At 44.8% G+C, this 11637-nt stretch overlaps 1 pseudogene across 1 annotated transcript; it reads left to right on the top strand.

Annotated features, from left to right (window-relative positions):
- Window positions 1-1937: 1937 nt before the first annotated feature.
- Window positions 1938-4500, top strand: LOC310795903 (tetratricopeptide repeat protein 7B pseudogene; annotated as a pseudogene). Its single transcript has one exon. The product of its transcript is annotated as a tetratricopeptide repeat protein 7B pseudogene (transcript).
- The last annotated feature ends 7137 nt before the right edge of the window (window positions 4501-11637 follow it).

Below are 11637 nucleotides of genomic sequence, written 5' to 3'. Positions count from 1 at the left end.
TGTGTTGATATGGATACTTTAAGACATTCCAGCTCAGAGTGGATACGGTTCCTCTCTGCCATCTCTGACCGTGGGGGCCGGGGAAGGCTGCTCCGTTCAATTGGCTGTTCCAACTACTTCTTGATTGTTGTAGATCTCTAACAGCTTGGTTCTGTCTCTAAAGATCTCTTCAGGCTCCTTTGGTATGTTGCTAGATGCCTCTCCACGGAAGTGATTTACAAATAATAAAGGGAGGATTAGCAGGATATGCTACAAAAAACAATTACAGATGACTAGCTAGCAGGCATCTCCTTGTGTGGAGACAGGCACCTCCAATGTTAGTGGATGCCCCTTATAGCCTCTGCAGTGAAGGATTTATGACATCAATGTCACAGAGTCTATGACATCATCAGTGTCTGTCATAAATCACCCATGTCACAGACAGTGACTAAAGAGTGACATTATCTGTGATTTATGACTGAAGATCTCACTAATAATACCAGACATTGTGACATCAGTGACCAAACAGTGACACCACATGGTGTGCATTCATGAGAGGCCGAAATTATCTTATATATCTACATTTAAAATTCCAAACAAATAACTTTTTAATGTATGCTTTTCTGGTAACAGGGCTGACACAGCGTGCTCGTCCCCCTCTGTCAGACATTACAAAACTTGAAGAAAATTCATTAAAAGCAGATGTCACTTAGCATCATCTTAAGAAAAGGCAGGTGATGTCACTTCCTGGAAATGCTACAACTTTTGGAACAGTCCATCATGTCTGAAGGGGTGTTTTCGTTAAAAGTAACAGGGTTGACGACAACATGGATAAAAGACTATATTGTTCTTTTTCTCATCATTTTACACATATTAAGAATAAAACTCATTCATGAGTAATGAAACAACACTTGGGGCATTATATAGGTGTATGTTTTTTTATGATAGTTTGATGGCTTTTGGCCTTAATAGCTAGCCAAAGTAGAAAGATCAGACTGAGATACAGGTCATTTTCGCATTTTTTGCAAGATGCTTCACACATAAAAGTGTTTAAAACTCTTTAAAAACAAAATGAAGAAATAATTTGTTTTTATTAAGAGACATATCTGGGGAAGTAAATTATAAAATGTTGTATTGCTTATTTGTTGTTTATTCAGATTTACAGAGGAATGTTGTTCCAGATACATAAAATGGCAAGTTTTCCGATAATCACCCCTATACATTCTTTCCTATTTGTGTGCAAGTGAATTCAACTTCTATGAAATAGCTCTGTTATGAGCGAAGCGCTCTCCACCATGTTGACGTTTACTTTTTCAGACCATGGAGGACAATGTTAAACTGATGAACATCATAGCACTTCCCATACACAGTGCAGCCCCCCCCCCCCCCCCCCCTCTGCTGCGAGAGGAGCAGCTGCTTGACTGTGTATGCACTACTAGCCTATTGGAAACCCCTGAATATAACAGCTAGAACAGTCTGGTAAGTTCAGAAAATCACATCACTTTACTGTAATGCCACTTGACTTATGCCATATCACGATATAACGATATCCAAAATCTAAGATGATACTGTATCTACTGTAGTCTCATATCACAATATAAATATAAAATCGATATATTGCCCAGCCCTACCCTCTAGTGGTCAGAAAATGAAGAGCTGCCACATTCAATCATACTTCATATTGGGATTCAACTAAAACAAGCATGCTTTGATGACTGGTTAGGTTTAGGCATGAGGAGTGATGATTGGTTAGGTTAATATCAGGGTAAGAAAAAGTCCACAATGGAAATAAGCCTTTGATTGGTTGGTTGGTTGATTGATTGATTGATTGATTGATTGATTTGAGTAGTCCAAAAGTCCTAATAGTGACAGTGAGTGATGTCATTTGAGCAATTGTGATGTCATCATAGAGGTGGAGTTGATCAGCTTGTCGTGTTTTGGTCGACCCAGTGCCGAAGATGACATCGAGGAAGTCACGACTGGAGGCTGAGATAGAGCGGTGCCGCTCAGAGGCGCAATTCGACAAGATACCGGAGTTAGTACGACAGCTCTCGGCCAAAATAATATCAAACGATGACCTAGGGGAGCTGCTGTTGGGGGAGTGTAAACTCCAGAACCTATTTGAAGGAGAATCCCATCAAACAGGGAGCCAGTCCCACGGGACCACAGCCTAAACTGGTGACGGTCAGGAAACACCTCACCTCTGTCCTGGATAAAGGAAACCTCAAGGCCGACTACCTCCAGGAGGCCAATCTGCTGATGGATAAGCTCTGCTATGTGGAGGGAGAGTACAGAGATGCCTTAGGTCACTACAGCGGGGTCAATCTGGATGACTTGCAGCTGGTGGGAGCTCCTGTCTATAGGCTCTCAATGATAGCAGAGGCATATGCTACTAAAGGACTGTGTCTAGAGAAGGTTCCAGACGCCTCGCCATCTCTGTCCAACAAGAACGCAGGCACTCCGTTGTCCAATAGGAGTGCAGGAGAGCATTACCAGGAAATCATCACCTGCTACGAGAAGTCTGGAGACATCACTCTGCTCTACCTGCAGGAAGTCGAGAAGGCGTTGTCAGCAAGGATTCAGAATCGCAGTCCGAAGCCCGGCCCAGTGGTCCAAGACCAGGAACTGGGCTACTTCCTGGAGATGGGCCTGCAGGGAGCCCATCTCATCCACTTCAAAAGCGGTAACCTGACACGAGGCGTGGGCCGATTCCGGGAGATTCTCCGGGCTGTGCAGACCAGAACCACCCAGAACTTACGCATGACCATAGCCAGGCAGCTAGCAGAGATCTTGCTCAGAGGGATGTGTGAACAGAGTTACTGGTCTCCTCTGGAAGACCCACCCACGGTGTCCCCATTGGACGAACACACGCGACAAGGACACGCCCTCAGCAAGAACTACAACCTAAGCCGACGCCCACGAGTCTACGCCGGAGATAATCTGTTTTGTCCTCAGGAGAATACAGAGGAAGCTTTGCTATTGCTCCTCATCTGTGAGTCCATGGCTAAACGTGATGCTGTGCTGAGTAGGATGCCTGAAAACAACAACGATCGCATCATCAGCCTGCAGTCGGCCTCTGCGGTGTACGATCTCCTTAGTATAGCTCTGGGCAGGAGAGGCCAGTATGAGATGCTGTCTGAGTGTTTGGAGAGAGCCATGAAGTTTGCCTTTGAGGAGTTCCACCAGCTCGCTCTGTCGCTGATGGCGGCTGGGAAATCGGCCCGGGCCATCAAGGTTCTCAAGGAGTGTATCCGCCTGAAGCCCGACGACCCCACCATCCCACTGCTGGCTGTCAAACTGTGCATCGGACCCCTGCACTGGTTGGATGAGGGGGAGTGTTTTGCGAAGATGGTGGTAGACATGGGGGAGAAAGTTCAGAGCCAAAGAGAAGAGTTCAGAGCCAAAGGTTACCTGGCTATAGGCCTGGTCTTCAGCCTCAAGGCCACCGATGCATCATTGCGAGGCACACAGGAGGAGTACCAGAGGAAAGCTTTGGGAGCCTTCCAGAGAGCTCAGAGTCTGTCTCCCACTGACCATCTAGCAGTGTTCTACCTCGCACTGCAGCTGGCTGTATCCAGGCAGATCCCCGAGGCGCTGGGCTATGTGCGTCAGGCTTTGCAGCTTCAGGGAGACAATGTCCATTCCCTCCATCTGTTGGCGCTGCTGCTCTCTGCTCAGAAACACTACCATGACGCTCTCAATATTATAGAGCTGGCCGTGTCCGAGTATCCTGAGAACTTAAATCTGCTCTACACCAAGGTGAAGTTGGAGACGCTGTGCAGAGGACCAGAGGAGGCTCTACTCACCTGTAAACACATGCTGCAGATCTGGAAGAGCTTTTACAACCTCACAGACCCCAGTGACTGGGGACGTGGCAGTCCGTTGGACAGAGCCGCAGCAGACAGACGACAGCTCAACGTCATGACGCTGCCGGACTTCGGCGACGCCGAGACGGGCTCGGTCCACGCTACCTCGATAGCAGCCAGCCGCATGGAGCAGACGTTGTCCGATGTGGCCTCCTCCCTGCCGAGCAGCGCCGCCAAACACGGCCCGCTGCACCCCTGGACGATGCTGGCTCAAATCTGGCTGCACACAGCCGAGGTGTACATGGGCATGTGGAAGCTGGCCGAGGCCACGGCCTGCACGCAGGAGGCAGCCGACCTCTTCCCCACGTCCCACAAGGTGTTGCACACGAGGGGGCAGATCGCCCAGCTGAGGGGCGACGTAGACGAGGCCAAACGTTGGTACGAAGAGGCCCTGTCCATCAATCCCACGCACGTCAAGACCATGCAGCGACTGGGTCTGATTCTCCAGCAGCTGCAGCGCTACAGCCTGTCGGAGAAGGTCCTGAGGGACGCCGTGCAGGTCAACAGTACGGCTCACGATGTGTGGAACAGTCTAGGCGAGGTGTTGCAAGCTCAGGGCAATGCTGCCGCCGCCACCGACTGCTTCCTCACCGCTTTGGAGCTGGAGGCCAGCAGTCCCATTCTGCCATTCACTATCATACCCAGAGCACTATGACACACATACCCGATGCAACCACTAGGGGTTGCACTATGACACATATAGCCTACAGATGCAACCACTAGGGGTGGCACTATAACACATATACAGATGCAACCACTAGGGGTCCCACTATGACACATATACAGATGCAACCACTAGGGGTCGCACTATGACACATATACCGATGCAACCACTAGGGGTTGCATCGACTTGTCCATTACTCGTCACATGGTTTGACTTGCGAGGCAGCAGCCGGCAAGAGATGCTCTTCTCATCTTGTCTTTTCCACTCATTTCTATATAAACTCGACACAAAAAGTGGAAACTTTTGGTTTGGATGATCATATCTCCGCTGTTACTGTATCCTGAATTTTATCTTACCGTAAAACTTCAATTAATAGGCCGAGCATTTATTTACAAAAATATGTGGACCCCACATCTATATGGGACCTGCGGCACATTTGGGACCTGCGTTTCCTTTTGCGCAAAATTCTTGCTCAGCAAAGATTGGAAATAGTATCAAATTGTTTACTTAAACCAGTAGCCTATTACTTGGGTAAAGAATACAGTATAGAGATATGGTTTGACCGTGCCACCTGCTATTTGGTGTGTGTTTTTCAGTACAGTAATTCTCCCATGCTGCCTGGAGCTGCGGGCATTGATGAGAAGGGACCATGTTGAAATAAGTTAACTTACATGTTACCCCTTGAATTTTGTAAACAACAAAAACAACCTGTCAATCACCCCCTACGGTTGTTATGAAAAGGTGAAATTAGCTATATTAGTCCATGGGCCAGACCAGATATTGGTACCATATGGGTGGGCAAAACTTTACCTATACTAAATTGTTTATAGGGTCAATATAAGTAAATTAATATATGATAGCCTTTCCACAGGAGTAGCTTTTCATATTTATTGGACATTTTCTTATTTTCCCCTATTTAGTCCATGGGCCAAACACAAAAATTGCACATATCGGTACCACTCAAGTGGACAAATTCTAATCATGATTTTTGAACAGGTTATCCATAGATGATATTTTAGTATGATAGCCTTTGCAGAATGGCAGCTTTGTCACAGTTATCGGCTCATGAAGTTAGCAAACCCCTACAATAAATTTGATTCTAGGTGCTGATCCATAACCTATTTTAGGCTCAGGACCTTTAACCATGTTCTATGAGAACATGTTTGACAACATTTGAAAGGGTAGCTTCATAGCTTTCATTTGAGCTCAGTTGTGAGTCTGTCTGACAAATAAAGAGCTCACATGGGCTCTTCAAAGTGTCAGTGACATTCATTTTTCCACAGTTTTCGCCTAAATTATAGTCTTTATTTCAGCATAATGAACCCATACTATCCCATCGTGAGGGGTGAATTTTGCCCTTTGAATTTGGTAGAAGAATGCCTTCTCGAGGGAAATGGGCCAGAACCCAAAATGTAAGATATCGGTACCATCCGGGTGGAGAAATTCTACTTGTGATTTTTTTTAATTCCTATGACCATGGTAGCTTATTAGTGCTTAACCACCCCTCTTAAATTATGGACTTATGTGAATTATGGGAAATCATCTTTCTTTCATTATATCCTCTCCCTGGGGTGTCTGGACTACTAACTGTTAATATTACATGTCTAGATATAGGCATGCTATCCTATGATACTATACATACCATACCATACTATACTATACTAAATTGGCACATTTCCCAGTCAAAAAGAGGGTAAATTGGCATGCTTTTCAGTCAGAAATTGTTTTATTTGTGTTACGGTATATGTACAGCTACATTCAAAATGTTTCCAGTCTATCAACACAATATTAGGACAATCTACCCTCCTGAGACCATGTCATCCACGAGGGCAACACCATCATCGTCATTCACATCTGAGTCTGTCAGCTGTGCAGCAAGCTCTTCTGTGTTGGTTGGCACATGTTTGTAGTTTGCACATGTAACCCAGGTTACCAGAACCGTATAATATGTTTAATGTAATAAATTATACTGTGAATATAACATAATATAAACAGTGAATATAATAGAAGTAATGGGAGGACTCTTATTTTGAAAGCATATCAGAAGGTGAAAAGGTAAATTCTGGTGAAGGACTCTTATTTTGAAAGTACATCAGACGCTACGCAGCATCCGCCAGTCTAGCTAAGATGACGGTGAAAATACCTAGCGCTTCCTTTTCCTACCTGGACGAATATCAGACAAGACGTGTGTTGACACCGGAGAACAGAAATACAGAAATACGTGTTGAGACATAGAACACAGAGACACGTGTAAGTAAAATATATGTGTGCTTACCGATAATTAACTGTTATCTCTCTGAAACCGTCAGTAAAGAAAATTATTGTCCCCGACCAGATTCATTGCTGCTAAATAGCGACCTGTGGTAGTGACCATCACGCTGCCATTTGCCGAAAGCAGATTCTTGGTGAGTTTCCCCCGACATGAAAAAGTGCTATTGCAGCTTGCTGTAATGATAATATGAAGCTAGCAGACTGAAAACATGCTGACTCGATGCAATAGTGCTACAAACATTAGCAACACGGATTAGCATCCACCACGCTACCGTGGCTAGCACATTAACGTGCTGAACGTGCAAACCCTCAGCTAACATGGGTGAGAGTCACCCGGTGGTTTTACTGGATGCGTAGAGCAGCCATGACGCATCGCGTGTAGCGTTATTCTTTTCATTACCTCAATCAGTGTTTATTTCTGCAGTGTAAAGCCTGCTAGTGTTAAGCTTATTAGTAGCTGTTGCAGTGTGTTTAATGCACACCAGTGGTGATACAGTATACTGTAGCTTTTAGGTCAAGGAAATGGAGTTACTGAAATGAATGCACTTGAACTGATGTCACTTTGTATATTCTGTTAGCCATACTGTAATACTATGTTTCATGTAATTGCTATATAAAATGTATTTTGATGCTGAATGGAAAAGAAAAGAGAAAATGACATGACAGATGGTTAAAGGAGTGATGACAATTTTATTTGTTTATTTGATGTAACGTTTTATTTGGCTTAATGGTTACACATTGCACATTAGAGTCCACACAGGAGAGAAAACATTTATTTGATCCGTTAAGTGACACTTTTCTTGGTTTTGTGGGTACAAGGCCAGGTCCTCCTTCTCCTCCCCCTTGGCCCTTGGTCCTTGTTCCCGTTTCCTGTCCGTCCTTGTTGTCAGCGTCTGAATCCACCAGACCCCGGATTCCCCAGCCCGGCTTGCTTCCCGTGGAGAGAGGTGCAGCTGGTTCTTGGGGTGGCGAGCCTAAGCCCTGAACCGGATCGAGAGAAAGGAGAGATGATCGAATTATCCCTTGTCAACTAAGTGGTAGGACAATCGTATCTATTGCCCCACGGATTTCATGGAGTTTCTAACACAGTGGTAGGACAATCGTATCCATTGCCCCACATTGCCCCACACATTCAAACCCACGGAGCTTCCATCACGGTGGGAAGACAATATCCCCCTTGCACTTTTCCATTCAAAGGATAACTGTCCGAGTCGAACTGATCTCGTGGATCCAAACTACAGCACATGTTGAATGTTTTGTTTTTGTTCTGAATCTAGATAATTGTTTATAATAATTGTGATTTATTTCGATTGTCCATTGTGAGTATTGCTCTGTGTGCATTTGATAGTGCTCACCTGATTTGAACGTGAGTTATTGATTTGTTTTCTAAGTACTTTAATAGAACCTGAACCTTAGCAGTGTTAAACTAGTTTTTCTATTTTTATATACAGCTGTGTATTACTTGCTGAAATACACAGTAATGCAACCAGAGCAATACTATGGAATTCCTGAAGGGAACTTGTTCTATTGTTTTTGTTTCTGGATAATTGAGTTCTATTGAAGGAACGGTTGTTTTTTTGAGGTTGAAGGTCGAATCCAATCGAAATAATAATAACCGGCGACTGTATCTCTGTTGAGTCAGAAGCACTTTAAAATAGGATTTATATGGAATTTTAATAAATCAACATAGGAATTAACAAAAATTAATGAGTGCCTGACTAATAACAAAATAGTTTCTTATAAAATAAGAAATAAAAGAGACAGTTACTTACCTGATGTGTGAACATCTGTCGTCGACCCACCGTCGTTGAATGCAAAACCTGAAAGAAAGAGAAATAGTTTAGTGGGAAAAAAGAATTGTGTTTGATTAATATTATTGTTGAAATGATATGCTTGAAGAAAGAAAGAATAAGAAATAACTGAAATACAAGTAAATACATGTTGTGTTATCTTTAAAAACGTACCTGCTGAGTCTGTGTCGTGTTCTGTGTGCTGCCTGGTGCCCATTTCTCCAAGAGCGACCTAGAGCTTCTGTGACCCCGGTCCATAGATAAAGGTGATCTACTCTCTCTAACTGAATCAGAGAGGTGTGCTCATTCTGAACTGATAGTAGTGTTACATAATTGGCGAGCCAGCCAGGAGAGGGGGGACAGTCAGCGGGGGGGCAGGGGGGACGTCTGTCCTCCACCTGACTGCTGGGGTGTTCCACCTTGATGCAGGACGTCCCAGAGCTCCTCTTGGAGGCCGGCTTGGAACATGTCTGGGGAGGATAGCCCTCCCTCTCCACCTTCTTCTTCAGACTACTGTTCCATCTGTTTTTTATGCCGTTGTCCGTCCTGCCAGGCAGCAGCTTGCATATTTCACTCCAGCAGTTTCCCAGGTTGTGATGGGCCTCGCAGATTATGCGGTCCTCCTCGCTGGTCCAGCAGCTCTTTATCAGAGCAGGGTTGAGGTGGTTCAGCCATCGCTCGCGGCACCGCTTGGTGCTACGGCTGCCCAGGTGGTCGGCTATGTCCCGCCACGCTCCAGTCCCAAACTGAGCCACCAGCTCCATCAACATTTTGTCTTCCTCCTTGGTCCAGCGTCGTTTGGCCACATTTGGATGAAGGGTCTCGAGACACTTCCGCGGACACTCTGCCTCTGTCCTCACATTCTCCTTTTGGCTGCATTTAGATGCGTGTCCGGCGTTGGGTCTGCAGTATGGGCTCCCTCTAGACGTGTGTCCCGTAGTGCCTCTGCCGCCCTCCAGAAACATAGGATCCAGGCAGCTGGACTGGCCCTTTATACAGGTCCTTGGTCTCCAGGTGATGCTGCTCATCATCACTGCTGATATGATTTCACACTGACTGCTGTCGCTGTGTGCTCTTCGGTTGTGTGTGAGTTTAAAAAAAAACTTCTCATGGCTCGAGTAAACACAAGCTAAATGTCTTCAACAGTCGCTGTCTTAACTCCTCTCTCTCGTTTACTACTCTCTCGCTGTCTTCACTCCTCTCTCTCTCCTCCCCCTTGGCCCTTGGTCCTTGTTCCCGTTTCCTGTCCGTCCTTGTTGTCAGCGTCTGAATCCACCAGACCCCGGATTCCCCAGCCCGGCTTGCTTCCCGTGGAGAGAGGTGCAGCTGGTTCTTGGGGTGGCGAGCCTAAGCCCTGAACCGGATCGAGAGAAAGGAGAGATGATCGAATTATCCCTTGTCAACTAAGTGGTAGGACAATCGTATCTATTGCCCCACGGATTTCATGGAGTTTCTAACACAGTGGTAGGACAATCGTATCCATTGCCCCACATTGCCCCACACATTCAAACCCACGGAGCTTCCATCACAGTGGGAAGACAATATCCCCCTTGCACTTTTCCATTCAAAGGATAACTGTCCGAGTCGAACTGATCTCGTGGATCCAAACTACAGCACATGTTGAATGTTTTGTTTTGTTCTGAATCTAGATAATTGTTTATAATAATTGTGATTTATTTCGATTGTCCATTGTGAGTATTGCTCTGTGTGCATTTGATAGTGCTCACCTGATTTGAACGTGAGTTATTGATTTGTTTTCTAAGTACTTTAATAGAACCTGAACCTTAGCAGTGTTAAACTAGTTTTTCTATTTTTATATACAGCTGTGTATTACTTGCTGAAATACACAGTAATGCAACCAGAGCAATACTATGGAATTCCTGAAGGGAACTTGTTCTATTGTTTTTGTTTCTGGGTAATTGAGTTCTATTGAAGGAACGGTTGTTTTTTTGAGGTTGAAGGTCGAATCCAATCGAAATAATAATAACCGGCGACTGTATCTCTGTTGAGTCAGAAGCACTTTAAAATAGGATTTATATGGAATTATAATAAATCAACATAGGAATTAACAAAAATTAATGAGTGCCTGTCTAATAACAAAATAGTTTCTTATAAAATAAGAAATAAAAGAGACAGTTACTTACCTGATGTGTGAACATCTGTCGTCGACCCACCGTCGTTGAATGCAAAACCTGAAAGAAAGAGAAATAGTTTAGTGGGAAAAAAGAATTGTGTTTGATTAATATTATTGTTGAAATGGTATGCTTGAAGAAATAAAGAATAAGAAATAACTGAAATACAAGTAAATAAATGTTGTGTTATCTTTAAAAACGTACCTGCTGAGTCTGTGTCGTGTTCTGTGTGCTGCCTGGTGCCCATTTCTCCAAGAGCGACCTAGAGCTTCTGTGACCCCGGTCCATAGATAAAGGTGATCTACTCTCTCTAACTGAATCAGAGAGGTGTGCTCATTCTGAACTGATAGTAGTGTTACACACAGGTTTGTGCATTTCAGACCGTTATTGAGACATGTGCACTCTCGTGGTTTGCACAACCTCACACACTTGCAGGAGAGCAACTGCAAGACGGCACCTGGTGCTGGGGAACCGTGCATCCACTGGATTTCAAGCTGCCCCTCATCATCTGTGGTCCACCTATGGTCCTTAAAGTACAGTCCATTGTTGATATCATGGGAAACTCCTTTGTGAATCCACTCAGTCCAGATCAATATGAGTTTGTCAGCTCGTCAACTGCAACTGTTGCCCCGCCAGATGTAGCCAACCTGCATGATTCCAGCCACAACATCCAGCAGTGGAGGAAACTGCTCTACAGCGCTGCCAGCAAAGTCAGTCTGATCAAATTCTTGTTTGAGGAATGGAAAGGACCTAAACACAGATAGAAACTACAAGACAAGGCCTTATATGTTACCTGTGAAGTAGTCTGCTTCAAAATCAACAAGAACCAATGGGAGGAGGTAACACAGCTCAAATCCTCTCAGGAAGAAGCTGACACCTGCATGCTAATGCATGCTCTCCATGTCGCAGAGTCTGGCTTCAAGGCAATGATCATC

This window comes from Poromitra crassiceps, assembly GCF_964638095.1.
Source record: "Poromitra crassiceps genome assembly, chromosome: 22".
NCBI lineage: Eukaryota > Metazoa > Chordata > Actinopteri > Beryciformes > Melamphaidae > Poromitra > Poromitra crassiceps.
This window is presented reverse-complemented; position numbering and strand designations above follow the sequence as displayed.